Here is a 17,740-nt window from a genome sequence, read left to right as displayed (position 1 = left end):
AGTCACTAGCTTCCAATTGCTCTATTCTAATTTTTAAGGAAGTATTTTTTTCAGTAAGCTCTTGGACTTCCTTTTCCATTTGGCCAATTTTGCTTTTTAGGGCATTCTTCTTCTCATTGGCTTTTTGGACCTCTTTTGCCATTTGGGTTAGGCTATTTTTTAAGGTGTTATTTTCTTCAGTATTTTTTTGGGTCTCCTTTAGCAAGCTGTTGACTTGTTTTTCATGATTTTCTTGCGTCACTCTCAGTTTTTCCTCTACTTCTCTTACTTGCTTCTCAAAATCCCTTTTGAGCTCTTCCAAGGCCTGGGGCTGATTCATATTTTTCTTGGAGGCTTTGGATGTAGGAGCTTTGGCTTCGTTGTCTTCTTCTGGTTGTATGTTTTGATCTTCTTTGTCACCAAAGTAAGATAATATAGTCTGACTCTTTTTGCGCTGCTTACTCATGATCCAGGCCAATTACTTGAGTTTTAAACTCTTTGTTAAGGTAAAAGTCTGCTTCCAATGTGAAGAGTGTACTGTCCCAAGCTTCGGGGGTTTGTACAGCTGTTTTCAGAGATACTTCTAGGGACCTGTAAATTTTCAGTTCGTCCAAGGTGGTATGATAAGGGGCAAGGTGTTTTCTCACTACCACCACCACAAGCTCCACTGCACCAGCGTTCCTCCTCTTCCCAGGACCCCTCAGAACTGTGACCCTGTTCCAACCACCGGTAAAGCAAGAGATTCCTGCCTCGGCACTGGCAAAGAGATCCCTGCAATCCCCCTCTGATCAGCCACTCGATTCCCCCTCAGTCTGTGGGCCAGAAGCTCAGGAAAAAGCCGCTCGAGACTTGTGGCTGAGACCTAATTCCTCTCTCACCGGAGTCACAGACTTTTCCCACTGACCTTCCATGTTGTCTTTGGAATTCCTGGGTTGAGAAGTCTGGAAACTGTCACAGCTGCCCACGATTCAGTCCTCTGAGCCCTGCTCCAGGGTTGCGAGCCCACACCAAACTGAGCTCCTCTCCCTGCCTGGTGGAGTATACCTTTCCGAACAACCATCCAGGCTGTCTTTGGCTGGAAATTTGTTTCACTCTGTCTTTTTGTGGGTTCTGGTGCTTTAGAATTTGTTTAGAGCCATTTTTTTAGGTATTTGGAGGGCTGTGGGAGAGAGCTCAAGACAGTTACTGCTTTCCCTCCGCCATCTTGGCTCCGCCCTGGAGGTTTAGCACTCTTGCACTGTCACTAGTGGGGCCTGATTCTGCTCTCTTATGCTGGCGGAAAGATGACATGCAACACAAAAAGCAGCGCATCCAGAGACTCTTGTAGGCCAGTACATGTGCTCTGTTTTCCACGTGTAAGTAGTTGTCATTTCTTCTGTGCTTGGGGAAATGTTCCTGAGGCCTGAGTTCTGTGCTATGTAGGAAACTCACCTTGGCAGCTACAGGGGTGAGTTATAGTTCACAGTTTAGGAATCTGTGCAAGATTTTTAAGCTAATGCAGCACCTTTGACTATCTTCAGCAAATTAAATGGGGTACAGTTGGTATATTTGTCTATGTACCAAGTTTCAGAAACATTTCTGGACTCCTGAGGAAAAATTAACAGCGCCTCCCCTTCCACCAAAGAATCACAGCATATATCCATGTAGCACAATTGTGGTCTCTCAAATTCTAATTTAAAAACCAAGTAAACAAAACTCAAGTAGTTTTTTCAGCACAATTGTTAGGTAGTGTTAAAATTCCAAGACTCTGCTTTTGGTTTTGCATTCTCTTACTGTTGGGGTACCTCATAGTATTTTTAAGTGAGAAAATAACAGAAACCCCTGCCTCTACCCGAAGGGAAGAGAATAATTTCAAATGGCCTCTCAAGCCCATTGTAAAGCCAAACCTTAGATCAACAGTTTATTCTCTGTCAGGGTTTTATGGGATACAAATGTAGAAAAATTTGCTTTTCTGGCTGCAGAAATGAGACATAACTAAGGGAACACATTTGAGATAGCTCTAATGGCCGCCTTTCCCAAATCAGTAATATGCAGAAGGGGAAGGAGAAAACAGTTTCATGATTAAGCAGGGTACTTACCTCCTCACAGAAAGGTAATGGGCTCAAGATGCAGAATGATACACATTTTTAGATATGGCCAGTGTGGGAATGTGCATTGCTTGACTAAGTATAAGTGTTGTAAAGATTTTTTATTTTCTGTAAAGACTTATATTAACTGATGCAAAGTGAAGTAAACAAAACCAGGAGAACAATTTAACACAGTAACAGCAATATTGTAAAGATAGTCAACTAGATTGGATATAGTTGTCTGTTATTGGTACAGTCTCTTAGATGAATTGTGTTTTATTTATTTTTAAATTCAATTTTTCAGTTTACTTTTAAGACTTTATTTTCTGCTAATACAAATATTTTTGTAAGTATGGATCTTTTTCCTTTTTTATTTGATCTTTTTGGGTTATGGGTCTAGTTGTGGTCTCAGTATGTCAAAAGATACTTTCACGGTTTGATGACTTTTAGGGTATAGATCCAAATTGCTTTCCAGAATGGCTGGATTAATTCACAGTTCCACCAACAGTTCTTTTATATGCCCATTTTTCTCTAGCTCCGCCCCCCAACATTGGTCATTTTCCATTTTTGTCAACTTTGTCAATCTGAAGGGTGTGAGATGGGACCTCAGAGCTTCTGTAATATGCATTTCTATAATCATTAATGGTTTGGAGTATTTTTTGTTTGAATGATTGTTGATAGCTTGGATTTCTTCCTATGAGAACTACCTGTTTATATCATTTGACCATTTATTAATTGAAGAATGGCTCTTGTTAAAAATTTGAATCAATTTCTTATCTATCTTGTCAATTAGACCTGTATCAGAGAAACTTGCTGCGATGATTTTTTTTTACCATTTAACTATTTCCCTTTTAATTTTAATTGCATCTTTTATGAAAAAAATTAATTTCATATAATCAGAAATGTCCATTTAAATCTCCTGTGATCCAATCTTTCTTTCCCTTTCTGTAGATTGAGTTAACATATGTAAAGTGCTTTGCAAACCTTAAAGCAAAATGTTAATGCTACTTATTACTATTGTTGTTATTGTTTATATTACTATATCCAAAAAAGTAATTTCTTCCTTGTTCCTTTAATTTCTTTTTGAGGTAATCATTTGTATCTAAGTTGTGTATTCATATGGAGCTTATCTTGGTTTATCTTGTGAGATGTTGGACTGTACCTAGTTTCTGCCAGATTGCTTTCCAGTTTTTCTTGGAATTTTTGTTAAATACCTTAGTAGCTACTAGGATCTTTGGGTTTCTCGAACACTAGGCTTCTAGTATGTGGTATGCCTAATCTGTTCTGTTGATTAACCAATTTTTTAACCAATATCATATTGTTTCAGTAATTATTAATTTGTATACTGCTAGGGTCTCTTCCCATTCAAAAGGGATTCTTGACTTTTACTTCTGATGAATTTTGTTACTAATTTTTTTAGCTCCATAAAATAATCTGTTGGTAGCTTAACTGGTCTGGCATTTAAATAAGTAAATTAGTTTAGATAATATTGTCATTTTTATTATATTGGCTTAGCCTTCCCATGAGCAATTAATATTTCTCCAACTATTTTGGTCTATATTTCTGTAAAAAGTGTTTTATTGGTTGCTTTCCTATAGTTCATGTGTGTATATTGGTAGATAGACTCCCAGGTATTTTATATATTCAGCAGTTATTTTGAACGGATCCTCTCTCCCTCTCTCTCTCTCTTTTTGCTATCTTTTGTTAATATACAGAAATGCTGGAGATTTATCTGGATTTATTTTATATCCTGAAAGTTGGCAGAAATTTTAATTCTTTCAATTAGTTTGTTTTCTGTTTTATTTTCCAGAGTTCTCTAAATCATATTTTTTTTTTGCAAAAATGATAATTTTCCCCCCTTTGCCTGTGCTTATTCTTTCAATTTCTTTTCCATGTCTAGCTGCTCTAGATTGCATTTATAGCACTATATCCAAGAATAGAGGTGATAATGGGCGTGTTTGCTTCACCCTTGATCCTGTTGGAAAGGCCTCTAGGATATCTATAATACATATAATAGTGATTCTGGGTTTTTATAGATAATACTTACCATGCTAAATCAAAGTCCATTTATTCCTCTACTTCCTAGTGTTTTTTTTTTCCATTCAGAAATGGGTGTTATATTTTGTCAAAAGTCTTTTTTGTATCTATTGATATAATCATGTGGTTTTTGTCATTTTTATTATTAATATGGCCTGTTGTATTGCTTTTTCCCTCAAATATTGAACCAACCCTGTATTTCTCATTTAAATCTAAACTGGTCATAGTGTAAAACCTTTTTAATGTGTTGCTTTAGCTTCTTTATTAGTATTTTTTTTTGCATTAATATTGTAGGGCTATTGTTCTGTATTTTTCTTTCTCTATTTTGTCTCTCCCTGGTATTGTTTTAAAACTCTTTGTCAAGTGATGAATTTTATAAAATCATCTCTGTTGCAAAGAGTCTATGAAATACTGTAATTAATTGTCCTTATAATATTTGATAGAATTTGTTCATAAATACGTTTTTTTTCTGGGACAGGTGGCTTCATTTATGGATTATTTAAATTTTTTTTTTGCTGAGATTGGATTATCTAAATCCCTAATTTTATTCTGTTAATAAATGCATTTTTTATTTTTTTAAATACTCATCCGTTCATTTGTCAATTTTATTAATTGGGCAAAATCATGTCTAATAAATGCCTTTGTTGTAGATTTTCATTTTCATTTTTAATATTGGTAATTTGGTTTTCTTTTTCTAAATCCTGTTAGCCCTTGTTTTATCTTTTTTTAAAAAAAATTTAAAATTTTATTAATTCAATATTTTAAAAAGTTCAGTTTTATATTTAGAATTTCTATTTTAATGTTTAATTAGAGTTTAAAATTTGTTGGTTTTCTAGTTTTTTGTTTTTTTTTTTAGTTGCATGCCCAGTTCATTGTTCTTTCTTTCTTCTTGAATATGTTATGAGATATAATTTTACCCTGAGGATTGCTTTGGCAGCTTCTTACAAATTATAATATGCTCTCACATTGTTGTAGTTTTCTTTTATGAAACTAATTTTTTCTTTGATTTATTCTTTAACTTACTAATTCTTGAGAATTGTTTTTTTAATTTTCCAATTAGTTTTTAATCCTTTCTTCTGTGGTCTTTTCCTGAATGTAATTTTTAAAAATACTCTGTTCAGTAAAGGATTGTTTAATTTTTCTGCTTTTTGGCATTTCTTGTGAGGTTTTTATGCCCTAATAAATGTCCAGTTTTGTTAATATGCTATTTACATCTGAGAAATAGGTGTCTTCCTGTTCCCCTGTGTTCTACCCTCCTTTGATTGGTTCAGATGAAAGTATGGTTGAAGTGAATGCCTACTCCTCCCACCCCTCCCTACCTATTTGTATAGTGTTCTACTTGCTCTCCCAGTATTTATGACATATTAAATTTCACTCCTGTTTCTTTCCCAGCATATTTCCCCCTCCCTTTCTTCTTTTAAGACCGTCAAAATGTAACAAAACCACTCCTAGCCCTTGTGTCTTATTAAATTTTCTTTATCATTCTTGATATCAGAATGCTTTGAGAGGACACTGTCTTCTCTTCCTATTAGAATGCAAACATTTCATCCTTTTCCAGACCTATTTACCTTTTTATGTTTATTGATTCTATGTTTACATTTCATATTTATTAGTCACCTGTTGTTTTTTCATCAGGAGTTCTTGAAAGTCCTCTGTTTTATTTATTTTTTCCCATGTAGGATTATACTCAGTTTTACTGGCTAAGCTATTCTTGCTTATGTCATACCTTTTACCTTTTGGGTAAATTTGGGTAAACAATTAAGCTCTCCTTTCCTTTATGGTTCTTGCAGCCAAAATCTTAGGTGAGCCTAACTGTGGCTCCTATGTGTTTGAATTCCCCATTTCTGGATGCTAGCAGTATTTTTTTTTTTCTTTGACTTTGAAGTTTTGGCTTTTGGCTGTAATGTTTCTGGGAGGTTCCTGGAAGGAGAAACCTTTTGAGGTTTCTTTAAGAAGGTGACGTGTTTTTTTTTTCCCGCCACTTTTCTCTATGGTTCTAAAAGGTCTGGACAATTTTCTATCATGATTTCTTTTTTTTTTTCCTTTTCAGTTTCAATTGTTTTATTGTTGATCTTCTCATTTGCACTCATTTGTAGTTATTGTGTATATTGGTTTTCCAGTTGTTTTTGCTTTACTTTGTATCTTCCCTTGCATTTTCTTTTTTTTATAATTAATTTATTTTGAGTTTTCAACATTCTGTTTCATAAGATTTTGAGTTTTAAATTTTCTCCCCTTCTTTTCCCTCCCCTCCCCAAGACAACATGCAATCTGATATAGATTGTACTTATACATTCCTGTTAAACATATTTTCACATTAGTCATGATGTAAAGAAGAATTAGAACAAATGGGAGGAACCACAAGAAAGAAGAAACAAAACAAAAGAAAAGGAGAGCAAATAGTAAGTTTCCATCTGCACTCAGACCCCAGAGTTTTTTCTTTAGATGTGGATAGCGTTTTCCATCATGAGTCTTTTGGAGTTGTCTTAGATCCTTGCATTGCTGAGAAGAGCTAAGTCTATCAAAATCAGTCATCGAACAATGTGGCAGTTACTGTGTACAATGCTCTCCTGGTTCTGCTCACTTCACTCGGCATCACTTCATATAAGACCTTCTAGATTTTTCTGAAGTCTGCCTGCTGATCATTTCTTACAACACTGTAGTATTTCTTTACGTTCATATACCACAACTTGTTCAGCCATTCCCCAATTGATGGACATCCCCTCAATTTCCAATTCTTTGCTTCCACAAAAAGAGCTGCTATAAATATTTTTGTGTATGTGGGTCCTTTTCCCGTTTTTATGATCTCTTTGGGATACAGCCTTAGAAGCGGTATTGCTGGGTCAAAGGGTACACAGTTTTATAGCCCTTTGGGCATAGTTCCAGATTGCTCTCCAGAATGGTTGGATCAATTCACAACTCCACCAACAATGCATTAGTGTTCCAATTTTCCCACATCTTCTCCAACATTTATCATTTTCCTGTTTTGTCACATTAACCAATCTGATAGGTGTGATGTGGTACCTCAGAGTCATTTTGATTTGTATTTCTTTAATCTGTAGTGATTTAGAGTATTTTTTTCAATGGCTATAGATAGCTTTAATTTCTTCCTCAGAAAATTGCCTGTTCGTATCCTTTGACTATTAATTTGGCTCAGTTCTCTATATCTTTTAGAAATTAGTTCTTTATCAGAGGCATTGGCTGTAAAAATTGTTTCCCAGCTTTCTGCTTCCCTTCTAATCCTAGTTGCATTGGATTTGTTTGTGCAAAAACTTTAAAATTTAATATAATCAAAATCATTCATTTTGCATTTCATAATGTTCTCTATCTCTTGTTTGGGCATAAATTCTTCCCTTCTCCATAGATCTGACAGGTAAACTATTCCTTGCTCTCCTCATTTGCTTATAGTAGCAGCCTTTGTATCATGTACCCATTTTGACTTTATCTTGGCATACGGTGTAAGATTTTGGTCTGTGCCTAGTTTCTGCCATACTCTTTTCCAGTTTTCCTAGCAGCTTTTGTTAAATAGTGAGTTCTTATCCCAGAAGCTGGAGTCTTTGGATTTATCAAATAGTAGATTGCCATAGACATTGAATTATTTCTTGAAATATGATATGGAGACTCTTTTTGGGGGGCTTGGGAGTGGTTCATAGCTTTCAGGAAACCCAATGATTCCTAGGTTATTTTCTTCCTTGCCCTATTTTCTATAGAGATCAATTGTTTTTGAAATGAGGTACCCTATATTTTCTTCAATTCTTTCAGTCTTGACTTTGTTTCAATATTTCTTGTTGACTTATGAAGTAATTAACTTATATGTGGTCCATTTAAATTTTTAGTGAATCTATTACTTGTCAATAATAATAAATGCTTATTGACTAATTGGATAAATTGGTCTATTGACTAATTGACTAATTGGATAAAATCTTATCCTTTTTTATTAAGCCATTAATTCTCCATCCCAGTCTTTCCCTTAGCTTTCTCATTTCTTTTTTTTTCTTAAGATATCTCATTTCATTTATTATATGATTTTAAACTCTTGTTACATTTATTTTTGAAATTCTAGTTGACCTTGTGGCCACCCTGTGTTTTTATCTGAGGCTTCACTTGTAAATATTGTGAGGTTATTCTGTTCTTATGGATTATGTCTTTGGTATCAGTGGCTCTAAAAATAGCTTTTCATTGTGGGTGTCTTTTTTTTTTGTTGACTGATTCTTCTAGCATTGCTATCTGAATGGAGACTTTTTGTTAGGTTCAGGCTCTGTTGTTTTTTGTAGGTACTGTTGTGTTCTTGTTTAGTCCTAATCTATACTCTCTAGGTATGTTACTGTTGGTTTGTATGACTGTTGAAGGCTGTATTCCTCAGTGGTCTTAGGGTCGACTCAGGCCATGGACCTGTAAACTTTTAGCCCCATTTAAGAGTACTGATCTAGGGCAAAGTCTGATCATTGCCCTCCTGGTCTGATCTTTGCAAGCTCCTGACCCTAGTGTGGGTCTAGGTAACACAAATGCAGACTTTTTCCTGGTTGGAGCTCTAATGGACTGTCACATACTATCGCAGAGAAGGCTGTGAAGGTTCAGGGTGACAACTGTAAGCTCGCTCTTGGTTTGAGCTTCTTATGAGTGTTCGTGGAATGAATCTGCACCCCTTCTCAGGTCAGAGCCCCACGGCTGCTGTTTTTGCTTCTTGCTCAATATACAAACTAAGTCCTCTCCTTGGCCCCATTTCTGGGGTCTCATATCAGACCTGAGGCTGACTCCTGATCTTCATCCTTAGATGGTACACACATAGTTTCAGGCTCTATATGTGTTATATCCGAGACTTTTCCTTATCTTGGTGGTGGTGGTTGTTGTTTGTCCTTTGCTCAAAGAGGACCATGACATCAGGGAGGTGATACCCTGATGTGCAAGTGAATTGGATTTAAGTGAGGGAGGGCTGTATACAACCCCTGAAGTTCCCACTAGTCTCCATGCTAGAAAGTTCTTTAGGGGATTTTCTTGGCTGGATCTTCTACCCAGTTCCTGTAGGCCTTTTCTTTTCCCCCTATGCTAGCTTAAACTGGAAAATTGCTCACCATAGTTGCTCCTTAGTTTTTTCAATCACTACTTAAAATCTGATGCTCTTCTTTGATCTTTAATGGAGTAGTGGTAGAAAGCTAGGTTGTAATACTTCCTCTACTTTTCCATCTTTGTTGATCATTCACATATCTTTTATTTTTTTAAAATGTAAAACTGCATTCTCCTTATTCTGCATACTTTAATTTCAGAATAAATAAACAGCCTTCTCCTCCCCAGGGAAGAGGAGAGGGAACAGAGAGACTTGAATCTCTGCCCTTTTACACTGCAGAATAGAAGAAAAAAAAAACCCTTGACATTGTGGATGGAGCCAGGCTGTCCAGGGCCTCCACTGCTACTTTGGGAATACAGAGGATGAGGTCTGGTGTAGAGAACTAATCTACCTCTTCCATTCAGGATGCATCTTCATCTCCTTCAAGGGGGGATATCTCATTAGGAACAGCAGCATTGGGTTTTTCTGCCATCACTTCATTCTCATCATTGCTAAGATCTAACTTACTCATGTAGTAAATTTAGATTGAATGAATCTAGGGATCCTCAAGGGAGAAACCAGAAGACAGCAGGGCTGTCTGGAAAAGTAGCACCATCACGTCCTTCACAGCCTTGTCATTCTTGTCAGTCTCAGCCTTCTGCCAAAGAGTCTCCATTATGGGATAATCTGGGCTTAGCCATCCTGTAATCCATTGTGGAGTTGTCTTTCATTGCTTGTATCTTCAAGTTGTGTTGCATGTTAGCCATCCCAACATATGTGCTAATCATAATGCAGTAGGCTGAAGACTAGCCAGTTGGAGATTGTCACTTTCGGCCTTCTTATCCAGAATTTATTTCATGAGCTCGCATAAATACTTGAAATTTTCTTTGCTATCCTCCTTTTTTTTTTCCATTCCATCTTATTTTTCTGGAAGTTTGAACCCTTGGTTAAACAGAATAACAGAGATAAGGATCTTCTCTTCAGATTCCTTTAGCAGCTGCGTGCAGTACTCATCAGTGGCCTCTGTCATATACACTAGTTTAAAGCTTCATTTCTGTACCTGTTCTATAAAGGCTACCTATCTTTTACTCCCACCAATGATATAGTGGGTGCACTTCTGGATTTCTTTCATTCTGGGCAACATATTCAGAAAAATATGGAACATTTCACAGATTTACATGTCATCCTTGCACAATGGCCATGCTAATCTCTGTATTGTTCCATTTTTGTATCTGTGCTGATAAAGTGAGCACTTGCATATCTTTTCAAGAAAATCTTGTCTCCTTCCTTCCTTTCCTTCCTTCCTTCTTTCCTTCCTTCCTTCCTTCCTTCCTTCCTTCCTTCCTTCCTTCCTTCCTTCCTTCCTTCCTTCCTTCCTTCCTTCCTTCCTTCCTTCCTTCCTTCCCCAGACTCAGCAGGAACTATTTCCAAGTTCATTAATTATCTTGGGATTATTTGATATGTCCCAAAATTAGTTTCCAATATCTTATTATATATATATCTTATTAACAGGATTTTAGCAGATGATAATATTGACTGAGCCTTTACTTTGAAATGTAAAGCCTATAATATCCCAAGTTTCTCATTTTTAGTGACCACTAATAGATTGTAGTCAAGAAACAACCTGTTACCGAAACAATTAGTTGCTTTAGATATATACGATAATTTGTCAATTTAATATTTTTCTTGTCCCACTGATTAGCTATGCTTGAAATATATTTGTATGTATATATTTATATTTCCTGAAGTGAAAGCTTCATCCTTTTCATGTTAACATTAAAGGAAACTTTATAGTTTAGCACAGGATCTTGCACTGTTTTTCAGGGTCCAGATGGTAAGTAGCACTCTTAACAATGCTAGTGCCTAGGACAAAATGTGCCTTTGTACTTTTAAAAATAGTACATTGTTAGTTTTGGTGAAATCCTAAAAACCAGTAATTGAATGCCTTCATTAATTCATTTATTTTGTGTAAAAATATTGGGAGCAGATAACTTTAGTGATTATGGATATGTTCCTTGGAAGGAGTTATAGTTTTAAAGTTAGGAATTTACTTTTAATTTTCTTAATGCAACATTTACCCGTTTTCTCAGTTTACATATCAAAACTAGACTTTACTGCTAATAGTTTAAGAAAATCAGACTGTATACTTTTTCTTCCTGGCATGTTCTTGTGGTTTAGATTTGAAGTTAGAATGTACAGTTTGGCATATAGCATGTGCAAAAGACAAGAACATTGTGGTATCACAACTCTATTGGCTCTGTAATTACTACTCATTTGTACTGCTTATGCCAAGGCAACCCTATTTTAAAAAGTAGCAAGCTGTACTTGTAAAACATGTGGGTAGGGCATGCACAGTGGTGGTGTACCATTTTCCAAAATACAATATGTTAATAACCATATGTGGCTATTACTTTTTTTTCAGGGTATATTTAGCTCATCATTCATAATGTCTGAACTGTTTTTCTCTATGAGGAGTCTCACGTTGAAACTGAAATTTTATTTTCTTGTGTTATTTTTGTTAGTTTCCTGTGGTCATTTACATTTTATAGAGTAAAGACTTTAATAAAAAAGTGTTGTTGGGTTGGGTTTTTTTTTGTTGTTGTTTTTTATTTTTTTTTTTTAGTGGGAGAGAGGGCTATTATTCACCATCTGTGAAATAATACATTCTCCCAAGGGTGAAGAAGAAAAATTCCTCCTCTGTTGTTTTAAGATTATTCACTTAAAATGAATATATACTTATGTCATATGGGGAGTTATTCCCCTAAAACCTATCCTCTCCATGAGCACTAATTATGGAAATTATCTGTCATACTTTAAAATAGCACAGGAATCTGTTCTGGTACTAAGTGCCTACTATAGTGCCTGTAGCTTTGTGACTGGGCTGTTGGGTTGCATGTAGTGACCCCTAATCTCACCCTTGATTCTTGGGAGACTTCATATTCAGGATATGTAGTTAAGAAAACTCTAATGTGGGAAGCCAAGTGCTTTCCATACATTAGCCCTTGGATCTGGGAATGAATTATTTTCATAGAATCATAAAGGGACTTGAGAAATCATCTGATCTGATTTGTTCATTTTATAGAAGATGAAAGAGTCTCAGAGAAATTAAATGAATGACAGAGTTTGGATCTCATGAGTCCCAGTGCAGTACTCTTTCTACTAAACCACTACTAAACCATACTATCTCTTTTAATTCTTCCTTGTTCCTTATATCAGAATATCTCAAAGTATGTACTATGGAACTCAAGATATCCTTAAAGGACTGCAAGACATTTCACAAAAGAAAGAGTTGTAATGTGAAATAAGCACATACATCACACATATTTGTCCTGTTTCCTGCATTTGTTGTTCTCCTACATTGTGTTGTGTGGATGGAGAAAACAATAACAATAAAAATACTCCAACACAGTTACATAAGTTGGGTCAAATGTTAAACTTAAAGCTTGTGTACCATTTATATAATGAATGACAAAGTGGCTATATTAAAAGAGGTGAAAAAACTAGAGCTTCTGTGCATAAGTGAGTCTGGAGAAGATCTGTAATTATTGGCTCAAACACTTTACAGTAGGTCATGAATTACTAGCTAAGCACTTTACCAGTTTCTTGTCCTGTGTAGGCTTCATTCCATCTTTCTTAATGGAAGGTATCACATATTTGTTATAAAAAATCCAAGAATACCAATGACCTCGAATTGTGTGTTTATGTACTTCATACAAAGTATTCACAGATTTTATCTATAAAGAAATCTATAAACACTTGAAACTGTTGGATTCATAATGGAAAGGCTGTGCTGGGGTTCTTAAGAGCAACTTATTATTGATTTGGTAATTAGTGAGGAAGCCACCTGAAAATACCCTAGCATTTACACTACATTGATTGAGTGATTGCCAGGAAGCCTTTGATGCTGTTCCATACTTCTGGTTTAATCATATACTGCAGATATATAAAATAAACCCAAGTATGATGAAATTGCTAAAATATTTGATGTATACCAGGAAGGGTGGTGTAGTGGATAGAATGCTAGACCTGGACTCTGGAAGACCTGAATTCAAATCTTACCTCAAACACTCAATAGCTGTGTGATCCTGCTTAAGCCACTTAACTTGTCTGTCTTGTTTCTTCATCTGTAAAATGGAGATAATAATAGTACTTACCTCTCAGGGTTGTTGTGAGGATCTAGTGAGATAGGATTTATTAAGTGCTTGCAAACCTCAAAGCAGTAGCTGTTATTATTAACAATAATAATAATAATGAAACATACCACCAATATAATAATGTCAAGAGCAATTGATATAAAATATGTCAAAATATAAGATATGTCATCTTCAGAGAGGTAGTTTAAATACCTTATGATTTTGCTTAAGCCTTCAGTCCATTGTTGCCCATGAAAAGAACTGAGAATGATCTAAGGTCTGACCGTATTATTCCCTTAGTCAATAAAATCCAGTGACTCTTTATTAACCTCTAGTATCAAATATAAAATCCTCTATTTGAAGATTTTAAAAGCCCTTCATAACCTGGTCCCTTTTCGGCCTTCTTACACCTTAATCCCTTCACATATTCTGTGATTCAGTGACTTTGGCTTTTTTGCTGTTCCTTGAACAAGATGCTTCATCTCCTAACCTTGTGCTTTTTTTCAGAGAACAATCCCTGTTCCCAATGAGCTCACATTCTAAGTGGAGGAGACAACACATACAAGAAAGGGCAGATAGAAATGCCAGAAGTTCTAAGGTTCTAGAAATGGTGGGATGGATGGACAAGCCCACAGGCTCTTTAAGTTATGTAGTTTATTTAGATGACAGTGCCAGATGAAGGTGGGGCTTAGAGGCAGGGCAGGTGAAGGACCTTAGGAGTCGCTGGCTGTCATCAGAAGGAGGAGCTCCATCTAAGCCCTGTGAGAAATCAAACAGCCCAGGTGAAAGGGAGAGGTAAAGGAGAGAGAGGGCCCCTGGTGCTTTTCTAGTAGGTCTTTCTGGTGACGAGCTGTCCCAGATGAATTCTATAACTTTGTTACCATGGGGCATCTCTCCAGCAGCACTTATTGAACCCTTTACCATTTGGTAAATGATCTTTGGAAGTTTTTGTGTAGCCAAAGATTACCCTGTGGCCAATCTGGTGGTGAGCCTCTGTGAACTCAGGTTTTTTTCTCAGACATCACTGGGCCCCACATTGAAGTCTTTCTGACTTTGTAGAAACTTCTATAGTCTGTACTCCATTAACATAACCTTCAAGAACATGGGATCACCTGTACCCCATAATGTAGGATTGGAATAAGACATTAGTGGTGCTATTTGTAAATATCCACATAAAATTCTAGTTATTTTGATATTAAGCTTTTTTTGTTAATCCCAAAGTAATGACTACGTATAAATACAAGAAAGATCAAATACCTCTGTTGGTTAGACGAAAATGGTTAATTTAATTGGCATATGAGTTATGTACATATTTATAAGAAGGCCATTTTCAGCATTTATTGAAGAAGAAGAAGAAAGATGTTGGAGGTTGAAAGGAGAAGTTACCTTGGGTATAGTATAATGGTTAAGCAAAGGAGAATTTAGTAGCAAAGTAAGGAGTAACTTTTAAAGGGTTTAAAAGGTTTAAAGGTTCATGCAATTTCTTCATCCCTGCTTGGTGACATTATGGAGACAGAAAGTATTAGTAAATGGACAACTATGCCACTGAACATTTGGAACCATCCAATCAACCAACAAGCATTTATTAAGTTTCTGCTCCATTACATGTCAGGTACTAGGGATAGAAAACCGGAGGCAAAACAGATTGTAGAGAAGAGAGCAAGTCAAGGTATCGAGGATGGATAGCATTTTAAAGAAATTATAAACTTAGGGAAATACTTTTGAAATAAGCAAGCAGGTACATTGCCATTGGTTTTATTGAATGTAATCACAGTGTTTTACCTCCTGTTAAGAGCCTCTGAAATTGCTAACGTCCAAGAGTGGAATCGAAAGGACTGCTATGTGTGCCATTGCATGAACTTAGCCAGTAGTATATTAGCAAAAATGCTTTAAACAAATGACTGAATCATTCAGATCTGTTTATGGACTTGGGGTGGTTTATGATGACAATTAAGGACCAGTTTATTGCCACCAGGAATTATAGAAGGATTATCTTTGTGGAGGTCCGACTTAATGGTCAGTGTATATTATGCAAAAAGATGCCTAGAACATCATTGCAGATGCCCAGAATGAAAAAGATCTAGAAGGATATGGTGGCTAGAATTATAATCAGAAGCTTGCAATCTTTCATGGACCAATAGAGAGCAAATGCTCATAAGTACAGACTCCAAAATATCTTTGAGAACTCCACCAATAAACTGTTGATACTGGATGTGGAAGTAGAGCATTATCAGAGACCAAATTATTGTGTGTAGTAAATCAAACACCATGTTGAGCCATAAAAACTAAAGAACTACATTTTTTTAAAAAAAACATTGGCTCACTTGATCCTCACAATTAACTCAGTGAGGTATGGTTTACATTTTTTTTTTTTGTTCACTGATTTTCAGTTGTTTCTGTCTCTTCTTCACCCCATTTGAGGTTTTCTTGGCAGAAATACTGGCATGCTTTGCTGTTTCCTTCTTCAGCTTATTTTACAGATGAGGAAAGTGAGACAAACAGGGTTAAGTTACTTGCCTAGTTCACGCAGCTAAGTAAGTGTCTGAGGCCAAATTTGAACTCAGGAGGAGGGATCTTCCTGATTGCAGGCCTGGCACTCTATTTATTGTGCCTCTGAACTGCCTCATAGTTTGCATTAGAGTAGGTGAAATTGATCTTGGGATAGAGAAGTTGGCTTCTTATTGGTCTAGAATCAATCACTGAATATACCCAATAATGATCCATAGTATATTGATTGTTAGTCTCTCTGGAGTCTATGTAAACAATAAATGCCCATTTGTCATCTTACTTTATTTGGCTGTAAACATGAAGTAGATTGTAATTCTGCAAATGTTACAAATGCAAATAAAACAATTGATTTAGAAATAAAACTCTTGAATTTTTAAAAACAGAAATGTGATGAACAGAAAGAATCCCTTAAAATATGGACTTGTGTAGTAAGTAATCAAAATTGTGAAGCATTATATAAGGCAGTTGTGCCTAATGTTGTTCACAAATATAAAATATGTATTAGTAGTAAAGTTTTTTTTCTAATTTTTGGTAAAATTTGTTATGTTCATATCAATTTATAATAAAATTGATCAATTTCTAATATAATTCATCCCAAAGTATGATTTTAAAATATTAGTTTTGTTATTTGTGTTCTTTTGAAATATTATTTAAAGTAAAGTTTTCCATCAGCAGAAAATTAGAGAACTACTGTCATATGTTATGGAGAGTGCATCTGTGGGTTAATGATTTGTTCTCTCACTCCTCTGCCTTTCTTATTGGGAGAATCAGGTGTCTTTTGATTTTAAAGAGTGATAGAAATGACTTACTCCAGGTACTGGATTGTGTTACTGTAAAATATTTTCATGTTAGTACATGATTTACCAATTAGTGGTGTCATTAGGTCACCAAACTATATATTATTTGTCCCCTTTCTTAACTTTTCCTTTCCCCTCCTTATTCTAATTCCATTAATTATTATTAAAAAAAAGATTTAAAAAAGCAAAAAAAATTAGTTACAAGACCTCCAGACCATTCATTTTATAAGTTCTTTAAGAAAGGATGAGATGTCAAATTCAGTTATCTGATTTTTGAGTTTCTGTTTTCTTTGTGTGTTAAATAGTCATCCGGCCATTTTTGATTTTTCAAGTCATGTTGAGCAGATACAGCTGCTTTAGATGACTCAATTTTGACCGAAGAAGGCTCTGTTTAGTAATTAAAATTAGCTTTCTTTCCCTGGATCTGATCATAGTTTTCTTTTATGGTGTAGGTTGTGAATGGTGATAGCAGAATAGTGAATGCAGAGTAATTGTACACTCTCGTTAGTAATGACAGTTCTTTGTTTAATCTTAGGTTGTCCTTTTTTTCCATGACCTCATTTTTCTTTGAGTGAAACGTTTTACTTTACCTTATTTGCCTAACTCTGCTAGTGTAATTGTCAACCTTTTAGCAGAATGTTTTCTCTTTGAAAAAGGCAACTCTAATTCCAATTCTAACCCAGGATGAAAAATAAATTTCATAAAAATGAGGTAAAAAATTATTTATGTAGCTAGTAGTAATTCTTTTTTTTTTTATGTTTAAGAGTCCATTAAGCCCTGGAAGAAGTTGTGATGGACCATTTCACATATTATGTATAGTGTTTATTGGAAATAAAGAAATAGGATCAACTCTTTAACACCATTCATTTAATAATTCATTTATTTAATATTTATTGAACACACTAGGTTCAGAAACATTGTGAGGAAAACTGAGGAATACTGATTGCTATTGTTTCTGGGTGTGTATTCCTTGAATTTTCAAAAGTAGCTGGGTCCAACAGATTATTCCTTTAAAATACTTCCTCAGATGTTTAATTTTAAAGAGTTTCATGTGGTAGAGGTGCAATAGAATATACCTGATACTTTAACTGTTCTTTTAATTTTTCTTTGAGTCAAATTGTAGCTAGAAGACTGTAGTAAAAAGGGTACTGGCTTTAGAGTCAGAATACCTGGAATGAA

The 17,740-nt window shown here is 35.3% G+C and overlaps 1 protein-coding gene and 1 non-coding gene across 2 annotated transcripts in view; one reads left to right on the top strand and one right to left on the bottom strand.

The window, feature by feature from the left end:
* The window catches only part of DTD1 (D-tyrosyl-tRNA deacylase 1), a 233,718-nt gene that overhangs the window by 91,337 nt on the left and 124,641 nt on the right, over positions 1-17,740 (top strand). The gene's annotated exons all lie outside the window — the stretch shown is intronic.
* Positions 10,274-10,376, bottom strand: LOC114026747. The gene has a single exon (XR_003567156.1). It is a non-coding gene; the product is annotated as a U6 spliceosomal RNA (small nuclear RNA).

This window comes from Vombatus ursinus, unplaced genomic scaffold (genome assembly GCF_900497805.2).
Source record: "Vombatus ursinus unplaced genomic scaffold, bare-nosed wombat genome assembly UNPS02014841.1, whole genome shotgun sequence".
Taxonomy (NCBI): Eukaryota; Metazoa; Chordata; class Mammalia; order Diprotodontia; family Vombatidae; genus Vombatus; species Vombatus ursinus.
Note: the sequence above shows the minus strand (reverse complement) of the source record. Positions and strands in the feature narration are given on the sequence as shown.